This window comes from Myotis myotis, unplaced genomic scaffold (genome assembly GCF_014108235.1).
Source record: "Myotis myotis isolate mMyoMyo1 unplaced genomic scaffold, mMyoMyo1.p scaffold_m19_p_3, whole genome shotgun sequence".
Taxonomy (NCBI): Eukaryota; Metazoa; Chordata; class Mammalia; order Chiroptera; family Vespertilionidae; genus Myotis; species Myotis myotis.
Window position 1 is genome coordinate 28,523,154 of NW_023416335.1, and position 13,948 is coordinate 28,537,101.

The 13,948-nt window shown below is 44.2% G+C and overlaps 1 pseudogene; it reads left to right on the forward strand.

Moving 5' to 3' along the window:
* Nucleotides 1-7,528: 7,528 nt before the first annotated feature.
* On the forward strand, nt 7,529-10,584 carry LOC118649848 (annotated as a pseudogene).
* The last annotated feature ends 3,364 nt before the right edge of the window (nt 10,585-13,948 follow it).

The window sequence follows — 13,948 nt, forward strand, 5'->3', positions numbered from 1 at the left end:
TTCAATTTCTCCTGTATCTCTTAAATTTACCATAAAAATTTGATGTTTTTAAAAATTTTAAGTTTTTATCTATAATTTTTATTTAACTTATTTTTAACTATTTATTTTTTACCTAACTATTTTATTTTTCAATTGTTTATTCTTTTTGAAAATTTTTATCTTTATTATTAAAGTATTACAGATGCCCCCTTTGGTTTTTTTCCTCAGTTTTATTTTTCAGAATTTTTATTTATTATTATATTTTTAATAATTTTTGCTGTTGAAAGTATTACAGATGTCTCCTTTGTTTCCCCTCCCTCCCCAATTTTTTATTCTTTAACTATTTTAATAGTTTGTGATAAATTCCTGGAGGTAGAATTACTGGGTCATATTTTATTATTTAACTTTTTATCTATTTTAACTTTTTATTTTGATTGATTATAAAATAATAGTAAAGTTGTAAGAAAAAAACAAAAAAATCCCCATAACCCTGCATCTCAATTTCCCGATTATCAATATTTTACCATATTTGCCTTTCTATTTATCTTGTATTGTTATTATTTTCTGAACCACTTGCAGATATGATGTCCTGTTACTCCTAAATTCTTCTTTTAAAATATATTTTTTATTGATTTCAGAAAGGAAGAAAGAGGAAGAGACAGATAGAAACATCAATGATGAGAGAGAATCATTGATTGGCTGCCTCCTGCACACCCCACACTGGGGATTGAGCCTGAAACCTGGGCATGTGCCCTGAGCGGTAATCAACCGTGACCTCCTGGTTCATAGGTCGATGCTCAACCATGGAGCCATGCCAGCCTAAATTCTTAAGATGTATTTCCTAAAAATAAGGTCATTCTTCTACATAACCACAGTACAACCAGCTAAATCTGGAAATTAGTATTGAAGCAATAGTACCATCCAATTCCCAGACTCCATTGAAATTGCCCGGTTATTTCAACAATGTCCTTGGTAGAGGCAGGATCCACCTGGACCACACATTGCATTTATTTGTTACTAGAGGCCTGGTGCACAAATTCATCCATGGGTAGGGTCCCCTGGGTGGCCTGTGGAGATTGGGCCCCAGCTTGAGCTCCACAGCCCCGCCTGGCACCCCGCCTTGGCCTGGTGCTGCCCCCCCACCTGCTCTACCATCCCACCTGTGGGGCGATCAGTCGGGGCCACTGCTTGCTGTCTGTGGAGCGATTGGGCCCCGGCTCATACCTGGCACCACCCGTTCAACTGCTCCACCATCCTGCCACGGTCCCACTCTTGTTGGAGCCCATTGGGGCTGGCAGTGCCTCCGCTGCCTCCCGCTGCCAGCACCGCATCACTGACACCTGACATGTTCCACACCGCCCCCTGGTGGTCAGTGCAAGTCATAGCAAGCGGTCGAACTCCTCGTCTCCCAAACTCCTGGTCAATCAACTGCCTGAGGGGACAATTTGCATATTAGACTTTTATTATATAGGACTAGAGGCCTGTTGCACGAAGAGATTCGTGCAATAGGCCTTCCTTCCTCTGGCTGCCGGCACCACTTTTTCTCTGGCACCCAGGACCCAGGCCTTCGCTCCAGCTGCAGCGGAGAAGCCAAGCCTCTTCAGTTTTCAGTCTTCGCTCTGTGCCTGCATATGCAAATTAACTGCCATATTTGTTGGGTTAATTTGCATACCCATCCTGATTGGCTGGTGGGCATAGCGGAGTGACACCAATTTGCATGTTTCTCTTTTATTAGTGCAGATGCCTTTTCAGTCTCCTTCAGTCCAGACCAGCTCCTCAGTCTTTACTAATACTTGTCTTTTTTGACCTTGGTAATCTTAGAGAATACAGCCCAGTTCCTTGTAGAATGCTCTTAAGTTTGGGTTTCTGATGTTTTTCTCATTATATTTAGCTTTTGCATTTTTGAAAAGAATACCAAAAGGGTGGCCTTGTGTTCTCAGAGCATCATGTCAGGAGGTACACAAGGCCAATTTGTCTCATTGCTAGTGGAGTCAACTTTTATCACTTTGTTAAGATGGCATCTGCCAGGTTTTTCCACTGTAAATGTTGTAGGTTTGATTCTCAGCCAAGGCACATACCTAGGTTGTGGGTTCGATCCCTAGTCAGGATACATACAGGAGGTAACAGATCAATGTTTCTCTCACATCAATGTTTCTCTTTGTCCCTCCCTCTCTCTCTAAAATCAATAAAAACATATTTTAAAAAATAATAACAATTACACATTGATATCGAGACTTGCAAGTCTTTCCTCTGCACACACATATTACAATTGCAACACACACATGCAACCATCACAGATTCATTTTAGCACATCTGGAAAAATACACAATGTTTTACATGTGCTTTTCTTTTTTCATTTAGCAATATATCTTAGAGGTCTTGCCTTGTCAGTAAATAAATACCTTCCATATTCTTTTTGTTATTGTGACTGTGTATTATTTCAATGTATGAATACTTATGCTTGCTGCATTAAATCTTTTGTTGTTGCAAATATGCTATTGGCATAGCCATTCAAAATCCGTTCAATTTGCCATTTCAAATGCAATTCAAATTCAAATAGCCATTGCAAAGCTATTGCAACGTGTGCATCTATAGGATAAATTCTTGGAGGTAGAATTGCTGGGTCATATTTCATTTGAAAATTTGCGGTGGCTATTTTTTATAGCTACTTGGTCCCATTTTAGCATGAAAACGATCTTCTCAAATTTCCCTGAGGATAATAATAATCTCTGCCATATGCATTCTTTTCACAGGGATCATGAACTCTAATAATTCATCTTGCACATCCAGTCATTTTTCATGGTAGGGTAACCTTTACATATGAAAGTTCAAATTTTTATTTTCATGTTTCTTTGGTCATTTAAACTGGTCTTCAGGGACAGACATACAAACCGAAAATTTCATCTTGAAATAAAAATGTTTGCATATTGTTTTGTCACCAAAAAGAATTCTAGAGTAGGTATACATCTTCATTTCATTGTTCTCCAAAGAGAGATTCTCAGTGGCTGCACAGTATTCCCATTATCCAGGTAAGCATAAATTGGAATAATAGAATATTCAGCAGTTTTCCAGGTGTGTCTTTTCAGGGTTGAGGTCTCCACTGATTGATTGGCTAGCACCAGGGCAGGGGGTCATTATTCAATGCAGCTGGTCCTAATGTCAGCCGTGGCTGGTTTTGTTACATTGTTTTCCTATTATTAAATATTTAGCTTATTTCTAAATTTTATTTAAAATAAATATAAAGCCCTGACCGGTTTGGCTCAGCAGAGAGAGCGTAGGCCTGCGGACTGAAGGGTCCCGGGTTCGATCCCGGTCAAGGGCATGTACCTTGATTGCGGGCACATCCACAGTGGGGGGTGTGCAGGAGGCAGCTGATTGATGTTTCTCTCTCATCGATGCTTCTAACTCTCTATCCTTTCCCTTCCTCTCTGTAAAAAATTCAATAAAATATATATTTAAAAAAATAAATATAAATATAAATAGTAACATAAATTATAACTAAAACTGAAATGCATATCTTTATATAAAAATCTTTCCAAATACCTCTGATTATTTCCTTCAGAAGACTTTTTGAAAGTGAGGTTATAGGACAATCAATAAGCACATCTTCAAGGTTTGAAAGACAATGGCAAATTGCTCTCTCTTACCACTTCCCATTCACTTACCATTCCTAGCAGAGGAGGGTGCCTTCTGGGAAATAACGGAGGTTTCCCTGAGCTTGTTAAAATAGATTTCTAGTAAAAGATTTTGCTAACTAGGATTTAGCTAACTAACTCCTGAATAGGATTCTAGCTAAATAGAGTTTAGCTAACTATGGATCCAGTAGGCCCTGAGCTGCTTGACACCCAAGGGCTGAAGAAGCTGATGCAGTGACATTTGAAAGCCAATGAAAGGTCATATCCTCCCTCCATATGCAAAAATACTTCTTCCCTGATCTAGAAATTCATTGCATTTAAACAAGCTCTTTGGGTAAAAGGTCTGAAAATCAGACCATAAGGAAAAGATTGAGAATGGTAAGTTTTTCTGAAGGAGGGGCTTGTTGGGAGGAAAATGAGGGGTGGTGGAATGCATTGGTGCCCCTCAGAGAGGGCAGATTTGAGTGGATGCCACCATGGTAACCATGACCCTGTAATTCCCTGTTCTGGTGTGGTTAGGCAGGTAGACAGACAAAAGCAGAGCAAGGAGGAGGATGGGCCAGGTACAGAAGGTCACCAGGGTGGAAAGCCCCGGGTGCCCAGCAAGGGACAATCACTTGTAGGGTGACTTTTCCTCCCCTAGCATATCAATAGTCATTTGGTTTGGACCCCTGATCTTTCCTCCCTAGAGATAACATCTAGGCCTCAGTTGTATTTCAGCTCCAGGCCCAGATAAGCAATAAAACCAGCCACAGCTGACATCAGGACCAGCTGCATTGAATAATGACCTCCTGCCCTGGTGTGGGCCAATCAATCAGTGGAGACCTCAACCCTGAAAGGACACACCTGGAAAACTGCTGAATATTCTATTAAGATCAGCTCCTGGACCTCCCCGAAAATCGCCACCCTTAAAACCCTTCGGACGGAGGACCCAGCTAGCTCTCCCTCCTGGGAGCACACCCACACCTTTTCCTTTCCCCCTCCGCCTCCCCCTCCTCCTCCTCCTCCCTGCCCCAGGCTCGGTACCACTAGCTTCCTCACTCCCAAGCTCCAAGGGCCCTTCCTTTACCTCTCTCTATATCTAACTTGTTTCCTAAGCCCATTTCTTCTAGAAATTACTTCTACCTCTGTGATTTACCGAATAAACATTCTCTTACAGTTTGGGTCTTGGCTCTGAATTCTTTCCTAGCCAGAGCCCAAGTACCAAGGTTGCTGAACCCAGGTTTGGTCTGACCCCACTGATCAGACACCTGGTTCCGTTCCCTACACCTACAAGACTGGGAGCCTGGAAGATGTAGGCGAGAGTAAGGAAGTGGGAGCCCTTCAGAAAGCTGCCCAAGACCAGAGGCCACCCAACCAGCCCAGCATTAGAATTTGACAAAGTGGCTGGAGGAGCCTACTTCGATGTGTAACAACTTGAGATGATAAGCTTTATAACTTACAAAGTGCCTTTGTTCACATTTTTCCCCCATTTGGTTTTCACAATAACCGCATTAGATTAAGCATGGCAGGAGTTAGTCTTCATTTTTCCCGAATTTACTAGTAGATTAAAACACCAAGTCTTTGGTGAGGAAATCAGCTGGGAAGTGAGGGAGATGCAGCTCCGTTGGTGATTTTGGACACTACGTTGCAATTCTGTGCAGAAAGGAAACTGCAGGAAAAACCACCACCTAAGCAGACCTGATGGGAGCGGCTCTGATGGAGGACTCACAGCCTGACTGGTCACAGTGTCTGCTGAGCCAGCTTTCCCGAGAGCTGAACCCTGTCAGATGCCCTTTTGGTTGGGTCCTGATAAACATCTACTGGTTGACTGAAAACCGCACCGACTTCACTAAAGAAGGACCTAGCAAAATGGTAAGAGGAGAATAGAGATTCCCAGAGGCGTGTTGGTACATAGATGTCTGTAAAGGGTGGGGATGGAGATGAGAGGAAGGGGCAGGGGAGCTAGGACCCCTAGGGGTCATGTATGCCTTAGAGGTTGCCAGGTCCATGTGTAGTGCCTTGGGTGGCTGCACTTTCTTCTCAAATAAAACTTGGCAACATTCAAACTATGTTGGGCCCTAGCCGGTTTGGCTCAGTGGATAGAGCATCGGCCTGTGGACTGAAGGGTCCCTGGTTCGATTCTGGTCAAGGGCATGTACTTCAGTTACAGGCTCCCAGCCCTGGTTGGGGGCAGTGCGGAGGCAGCAAATCGATGTTTCTCTCTCACATCTGTGTTTCTGTTTCTCCCTCTCCTTTCCACTCTCTCTAAAAATCAGTGGGGAAAAAAAATATCCTTGAGTGAGGATTAAAACAAACAAACAATGTTGGAAGGACCAAAAAAAAAATATGTTTAGGAATGACTTGTGTTAGAAAGGTACCTGGACTAAGGAGCTAAATTTTCTTAATTTAACACAAATTACAAACCATAACTTATCAAAGGGCAAAAATTCCAAGATGTCTTTTTCCAAGAAACAGCAAGGAGAAGACTTTAAGCAGGCAGCTCAGTTTTAAGAACATTTAAAAAATAATGCCCTGACCAGGTAGCTCCGTTGACCATCGTCCTGATACGCCAAAGTTATGGGTTCAATCTCTGATCAGGGCACATACAAATATCAACCAACTGTGGACGAAAGGGGCCTCATGCTAACCTGACAAGCTCAGGGGAGGCCTGCATGGTGGTCTTGCAGACTCAGAAACCTGAAGTAACCACAAAGGACGGTCTGAAATTAAACTTTAACTAAAAGCAGTTATGGCGGGTAGTCATCTCCTAGGCCAGTATCTTCACTAACAAGGCCAACCTTTACCTTAACTGAGCCTGTCTGTCTTTTTGCAACTATGATCACATACCCTTTGAAATGTCTAGGTAACTTGTAACTTCCCTTTTTCCAGACCCCTTGGGGCACAACCTAATGTGCTGGGCACCAGAACAGATACCACAAATTCCTTCATTATCATGTTAACTGTTCCTGCACCCACCTAAGTATGTGTCCATCATTTTACGTTTTATCCAATCCCAGGGGTTTCCCCACTTTGCTTTCTCCCATCTCTCTAGTCCAGTGGTTCTCAACCTTCTGGCCCTTTAAATACAGTTTCTCATGTTGTGACCCAACCATAAAATTATTTTCGTTGCTACTTCATAACTGTAATTTTGCTACTGTTTTGAATCATAATGTAAATATCTGATATGCAGGATGGTCTTAGGCGACCCCTGTGAAAGGGTCGTTCGACTGCCAAAGGGGTCGCGACCCACAGGTTGAGAACCGCTGCTCTAGTCTATCACCAATGGATTTCACGTAACCCACCTACGTCCCTTTCCTTTGATTGCAATGTATAAATATAAATGTAACCCGCTAAGCTCCGAAACATTATCTCAATTCGTTGAGGTTCTGCTTCCAGGAATATGTCGACAGTTTTGCTCAAATAAACTCACAAAAATTCTTTACAGGTTTCAATGGTTTTTTACATTAATACAATGAATGTAAAATAAGTGGGAAACAAATTGATTTCTCTCTCTTTTCCCCTCCCTCTCTAAAATCAATAAAGAAAAATTTTTCTTAAATTGAGTTTCATTAATCCTTTTCAGAACTTCGAAAGACACTTGATCACACCCACAATCACACTACTCTTCAAATAAAGGGAGAAACTTAGATCACACTAGCATATATACTAGAAGGGGCCATGAAATTAATTTTGAATTATGAAGTAAGTATACATAATAAAGAAATCAAACTTAGGCAGTGTCCTCGGCAGTCCCGCATCGGTCTCTTGCTTCAACAGTGTTTGGTCAGAACAGACCCAGGGCCGCCCCTTCTTCCAGCCTCTGGCCATTCTCCTGCCTCTCATCCAGTCACCACCCTCAGAACCACCTCCAGGACCAGCCAACACACTGGTTTTGGGTTTTTTTCTACCTTAACTCCTATTGCTGAACAGCCATGGGCTCCCAAATTTGTCAGAATTATTCCCCGAGGTGGAGGCTACGGTCAATTGCCTGCCCAACCTGCATCTGTGGGCCTCCACACCTACCTCTCTCTGGGCTTCTATTTTGACCCTGACGATGTGGCTCTCGAGGGCGTGGGCCACTTCTTCCATGAGTTGTCAGAGAAGAAGCACGAGGGCTCTGAGCATCTCTTAAAGTTGCAAAACGAGCGTGGTGGCCGCATTCTCTTCCAGGACGTGCTGAAACCTTCCCAAGATGAGTGGGTCAAAACTCAGGACGCCATGGAGGCCGCCCTGGCCTTGGAGAGGAACCGGAACCAGGCTCTTGTGGAGCTGCAGGCCCTGGGTTCTACCTGTGCAGACCCTCGGCTCTGTGACTTCCTGGAGAACCACTTCCTGGATGCGGAGGTGAAACCGATCAAGAAGATGGGGGACACCTGACTCACCTCCGCAGGCTGCCGGCCCCCGGGCTGGGCGGGTGTCTCTTCGAAAGGCTCACCCTTGAGCACGACCAGGAGCCTTTGGAGCCCAGGGGCCTTTCAGAGGCCCCTCTGCGTCGCCCTGGTGTCTCTGGCTTTTACCTGAGCCTCTCCCCGAAACTACTAGCCATGCCTTGGACCAAATGAAACAATAAAGCTTTTTGCAGAAAAAGAAAAAAGAAAGAAAGAAAGAAATCATACTTAAAAATTTATCCTAAAAATGCTGTAGTACATTTTTCACTGAATTGGCAAAGAATAGAACTGGGTTTTAAAATTCTTTAAATTTTATTTTTAGTAGAAGTGGCGTTTTTTTTAAAAAAAATTTATTTTATTTTCCCCCCTTCTCCAGATATCTTAATTTTTTAAAAAAATCTCTGGATATAAGAAACAATAGTGTAGGCATTTCTGAGGTTCTCAAATGAGCACGTGGTTAGGTGAAACAGAAAGGCCTCGCCCCTAAGGTCTGGTAGTCAGGAAAGACTGTCCACCTCAGTCTGTGCTTCTATTATATGATTTGAGGGAGGAGCTGCTAATTCATGCTTTTTCTCAAAATTTCTCCCTCACCACCTGCCAGGAACTTCCATCTTTACAAAGCTGCTCAGAAATTCTTGGCAGGACTCTTATCACTGAACAAAACATGAGCAAGATAAGACTGTGCTTATGATTCAGAGTTGCTTCCCTTTAAATCTTAAGTTAGCAGAACTAACAGCAGATTAGGAAACAGGAGAGCTGCCTGGTAGAATACTCTTTAAAACCAGAAGCATTTTTGCTTGAGAAAAGAAGTACATAAATCAGTGTTCTCCTAACTGTCTTCATTGTTCATCTCATCAGCAAATAATGTTTGAGCATGCACCCCTAGTCTGTGCATAGTTATAAATTACACTAGAGGCCCGGTGCACGAAATTCATTCAGGGGGCATTCCTCAGCCTGGCCTGTACCCTCTCCAATCTGGGACCTCTCGGGGGGTGTCCGACTGCTGGCCCACAGGGATCGGGCCTAAACTGGCAGTTGGACATCCCTCTCGCAATCCGGGACCACTGGCTCCTAACGGCTCGCCTGCCTGCCTGCCTGCCTGATTGCCCCTAACCCAGGGGTGGGCAAACTTTTTGACTTGAGGGCCACAATGGGGTCTTAAACTGGACCAGAGGGCCGGAACAAAAACATGGATGGAGTGTTTGTGTGAACTAATATAAATTCAAAGTAAACATCATTACATAAAAGGGTACGGTCTTTTTTTTTTTCTTCCAGTTTTATTCATTTCAAACGGGCCGGATCCAGCCCGAGGGCTGTAGTTTGCCCACAGCTGCCCTAACCCCTCTGTCTGCCAGCCTGACCACCCCTACCTAGCCCCCTGCCAGCCTGATCGCCCCTACCTTGCCCCTCTGCTGGCCTGATTAACCCTAACTTGCCCCCCTGCTGGCCTGATTAACCCTAACTTGCCACCCTGCTGGACTGATTAACCCTAACTTGCCCCCCTGTCAGCCTGATCACCCCTAACTGCCTCTGCCTCAGCTCCCAGTCTGGCCTCCCTCTGCGGGAGGTGACCTGGCGGATCAGGAGAAGGCACCGCCCCCATTACCCTGCTGCTGCTGCCACTGCCGGCCTGAGCCTCGGCCCTCGCAGCCGCTGCAGCTTTATCTGGAAGGACATCTGGAAGACGCCCTCTAATTAGCATATTACCCTTTTATTAGTATTGATTTGGGGACCATTACAGCCACGCAGAACTTAAAGAAAACACACGGCCCTGGCCGGTTTGGCTTAATGGAGAGAGCGTCCGCCTGTGGACTGAAGGGTTTCAGATTTGATTCTGGTCAGGGGCACATGCCTGGGGTGCGGGCTCGATCCCCAGTAGGGGGTCTGCGGGAGGCAGCTGATCAGTGATTCTTATCACTGATGTTTCTATCTCTCTCTCCCTCTCCCTTTCTCTCTGAAATCAATAAAAAAATATTTAAAAAAAAGAAAACACATGATCTTCACTTTGGGCTTTGTCATTTTATAATATCCTTTGTGCAGTATTTTAACTTCCCTCAACTTTCCTTTACCCACCCTTAAAATGCAATCTATTTTGGGGAAGATGATCAGGAAAGTGATTCTAGTAGGTAGAAGTTTTTTTTGGAGGGGATGGGGTCGTGAAAATATTTAAAAATTGAGCATGGTGATGGTTGTACCACTCTGAATTTACTTTAAAAAACCAGTTCATTGTACACTTTAGGTGACATGTATAGTATATGAATTATATCTCAACAAAGCTGTTCTTTTATTTCTTTTTAAATAAAGACCAGTCTTATAATCAATTGTAGATGTTTTCAGAGCCCCCCCCCCCCCCTCGGATTTGCTTACCGCATCCCAAACCATGGCTGCGACTCCCAGTTGCCTCCAGTCCTGATGGATCTGGATGGTGTGGTTTGCAAAGGAGAAGGTGGCAAGAGGCTTGTGGAATTTCTGCAACCCCATTCCTGCAGTCTCCTCATAGGGCACCAGGGCCATTTCCACTGTGCCAGCTCTCTGCTTCCTTTAGCCTGTTGGGCAAAAGAATCCTGCATGCTCTGGCCAGAAAGTGCATTCTCTCTTAGGTGGCCCAAATGCTTTTTCTAAGGTCGTATTATGGATTCAAAAGAATAAACAGAGATGTGGGAAGCTTTTGTCGAATTCCTTTTATATGTTTCTTCCAGCCTCATGGGAAATGAGATGTGGCTCTGAATTCATCCCAAAGGGTGTCTTTGGGCAAAAGCACCCAGAACGGCACAACTCCTGCAGGATGTCCTATACCAGTGATGGCGAACCTATGACACACGTGTCAGAGGTGACACGCGAACTCATTTTTTTGGTTGATTTTTCTTTGTTAAATGGCATTTAAATATATAAAATAAATATCAAAAATATAAATCTTTGTTTTACAATGGTTGCAAATATCAAAAAATTTCTATATGTGACACGGCACCAGAGTTAAGTTAGGGTTTTTCAAAATGCTGACACGCCGAGCTCAAAAGGTTCGCCATCACTGTCCTATACACTCGCTGTCAGGACGCAGGGGGGCTTGAGGGTAAGTGAGGCAGCAGTGCCAGCACAAGACCTGGGAGAAGGCAGTGCTTTCTACACTGCCCAGGCCCACGTGGACTGCAGCTGCACCCACTGAGGTGGGCAGGGTGTTTCTGCTGTTTTGTTTTGGTCTGGCCTCCACCCCGTCAGCCACAGACCTGTGCCTTCACTGAGACTGTGAACAGTTCGATGGTCCTACTTTTTGGTGCACTCCCACCTCCCGGAGACTTGCGGTTAGACACTGGCAGCTTCCGAGTCACTCGCGGGGAGAGCGCTGCCCTAGGTCCAGAACAGACTCGGGCGTCCTCAGCTAGGAGGCCTCCCAGGGCTAAGGGCCGCCAGCAGTTTGAAGGCCGGCCACAACCCCGATTGTGGCAGGGGTCCCCTCTGGGGCGCTGGCCAGCCTGGGCGAGGGGACACCTGCAGTTTGAAGGCCAGCCATGCCCCCAATCCAGGCGGGGGGTCCCCTCATGGTGACCATTCTTCCCGCTCCCTCAGCTCCCTCGCCTGCTGTTCGGTCATCTATCTGGTCGTTTTGGTCATTACGGCCCCTGGCTTTTTATATATTAGGATGCATGAAATGGATATATATTTTAAAACATTAAAAAATAGTCACCTTTGCCCTACTGGTTTGACTCAGTGGATAGAGCGTCAGCCTGCAGACTGAAGGGTCCCAGGTTCGATTCCAGCCAAGGGCACATGCCTGGGTTGCAGGCTTTATCCTCAGTGGGGGATATGCAGGAGGCAGCCAATCAATGATTCTCTCTCATTGATGTTTCTATCTCTCTTTCCCTCTCCCTTCCTTTCTGAAATTAATAAAGACATATTTAAAAAAAAATAGTCACCTTAAAATAAATTACAAATAAATGATAAGTAGCCCTAACTTGCGTGGCTCAGTGGTTGAGCATTAACCTATGAACCAGGAGGTCAAGGTTCAAATTTCTATCAGGGCACATGCCCGGGTTATGGGCTTGATCCCCAGTGTGGGGTGTGCAGGAGGCAGCCAATCAATGATTCTCTCTCATCGTTGATGTTTCCATCTCTCTATCCCCCTCCCCCTTCCTCTTTGAAATCAATAAAAAAATATATATTTTTAAAAAATGATAAGTAGCCTAATATTTTCTTTCTGCACCCTAATGTATAATTTGGGGCAGCTCATGGGACTCACACTGCACTTTGGAGTCTACTGAAATACTAAAGGAGTTCATGAAAAATATATGCGGCCTGGATTTCAATTCAGAATAACAAATACAAGTTGCAGAAAGAGGATGGATGCATGAAAACAGAAGACACATGCTCGTGAGGGAAAGGGAATGTGTCCTGGATGTTTTGGTTGTGTTGTCTCTTGGTTTGTATTACATTTTATCACTCACATTTCTAAATAGAAATCAAAAATGGCACTTTGAGTTTGCATTTATTTAAAGTGTTAAATTTCAACTTAGTTCCATAAGAAGAGAACCATAGCAAGGAACAAATTAAAATCCTATGGAATATTTACAAAGAAAAGGAGGGAAGGACATTGAGGCCAGTGGCACTTAAACAGGTCCAACTTCTTGAGGAAGAGTGGGGACAGGAGGCACGTCATCTGGTTAAGTGTCACCTTGGAAGGCTCAGTGAACTTAGTCCTGGAGAATGGTCAGGGGAAATTGAGAGTCCTTGTTGGGGGCATTCAAATCTGACTCTCCATGAGCAATAAGAAGCCTTATCCGTGACGGGAGGGCAGCCTATGACACTGAATGGAGAGGCTGGGCCAGATATTGCTTCCTGCGCCCTGGACCCCCACTCGCCTCCATGGCCTCACACCCTTTATCCGGTAAAAAACGACTCCATTCCAGCCTCAACCCAGTAGCCTCTTCGCCAGCGAACCCTTCCAGGCTGCTCTAAAGCACAGCGGTTCATTTTCTCCTCTGTGCTACCGTATGTACTTCTATTGTTATTTTTTACCGTGTTACAATGATCAACATCGGTCTCTGGGAGAAAACAGGCAGGAATATGCCTTCTTGGAACCTGTGCTTATCACAGTGTATATAATACCCTCTAAAAGCTGATTGAAGAGATAAATGCTGAATTAGAAGAAGTGGATAGATGAGATAATCTAATAATCATGGCAAATGCCAATATCAATGGGGGAATGTGAAATATCATTGGGAAGTAGCAGAAGTTGCAAAATTTTTGTGCTGAGGATATTTTTCCTAAATCTTTGCAATCTGATTCCTAGAATTGTGCAATGCATCTACAACATAAACTGTCCTATTGGATCGAATCCATGTGATTCAAATTAAAGTACAATCAATCACCCTGGCCAGTGTTTCTCAGTGGTTGAAGCACGGGCCCCATGCACCGAAGGAGCATGGGTTCGATTCCCGGTCAAGGGCACATCCTGGGTTTCAGTTTCAATACTTGACCCTGGTCAGGGTACATGTGGGAGGCAACCAACTGATGTATCTCTCTCACATCGATGTTTCTTTTCCTCTCCTCTCCTTTCCTCTCCTCTTCTCTCTCTCTCTCTCCCTCTTCTTCCTTCCCTTCCACTCTCTCTAAAAAACAATGGGAAAAATCTCCTCGGTGAGGATTAACGCGCGCGCGCGCACACACACACACACACACACACTACAATCAGTCACCTTCCCAATTAATTGGACTACAGCAGAAAGTTCATGTGGATAACCAGCTTCCCAAGGAACTCTCTAATCCATATTGTGATGCTTAATTATAGCCTTCAGAATTTTCAGAAAGGAAGTCACTTTGATTGTACATAGAATTTCAAACCAATTACTTGAACTTGAAATGTTTGTTTTTGGCATTCATTCAAACAATACTTCCTGTGTATACACTAATATGTGCCAGGTCTCAGAATGTAAAAATAAATCAAGTGTGGTTCCTGATGTCTAGGAACTC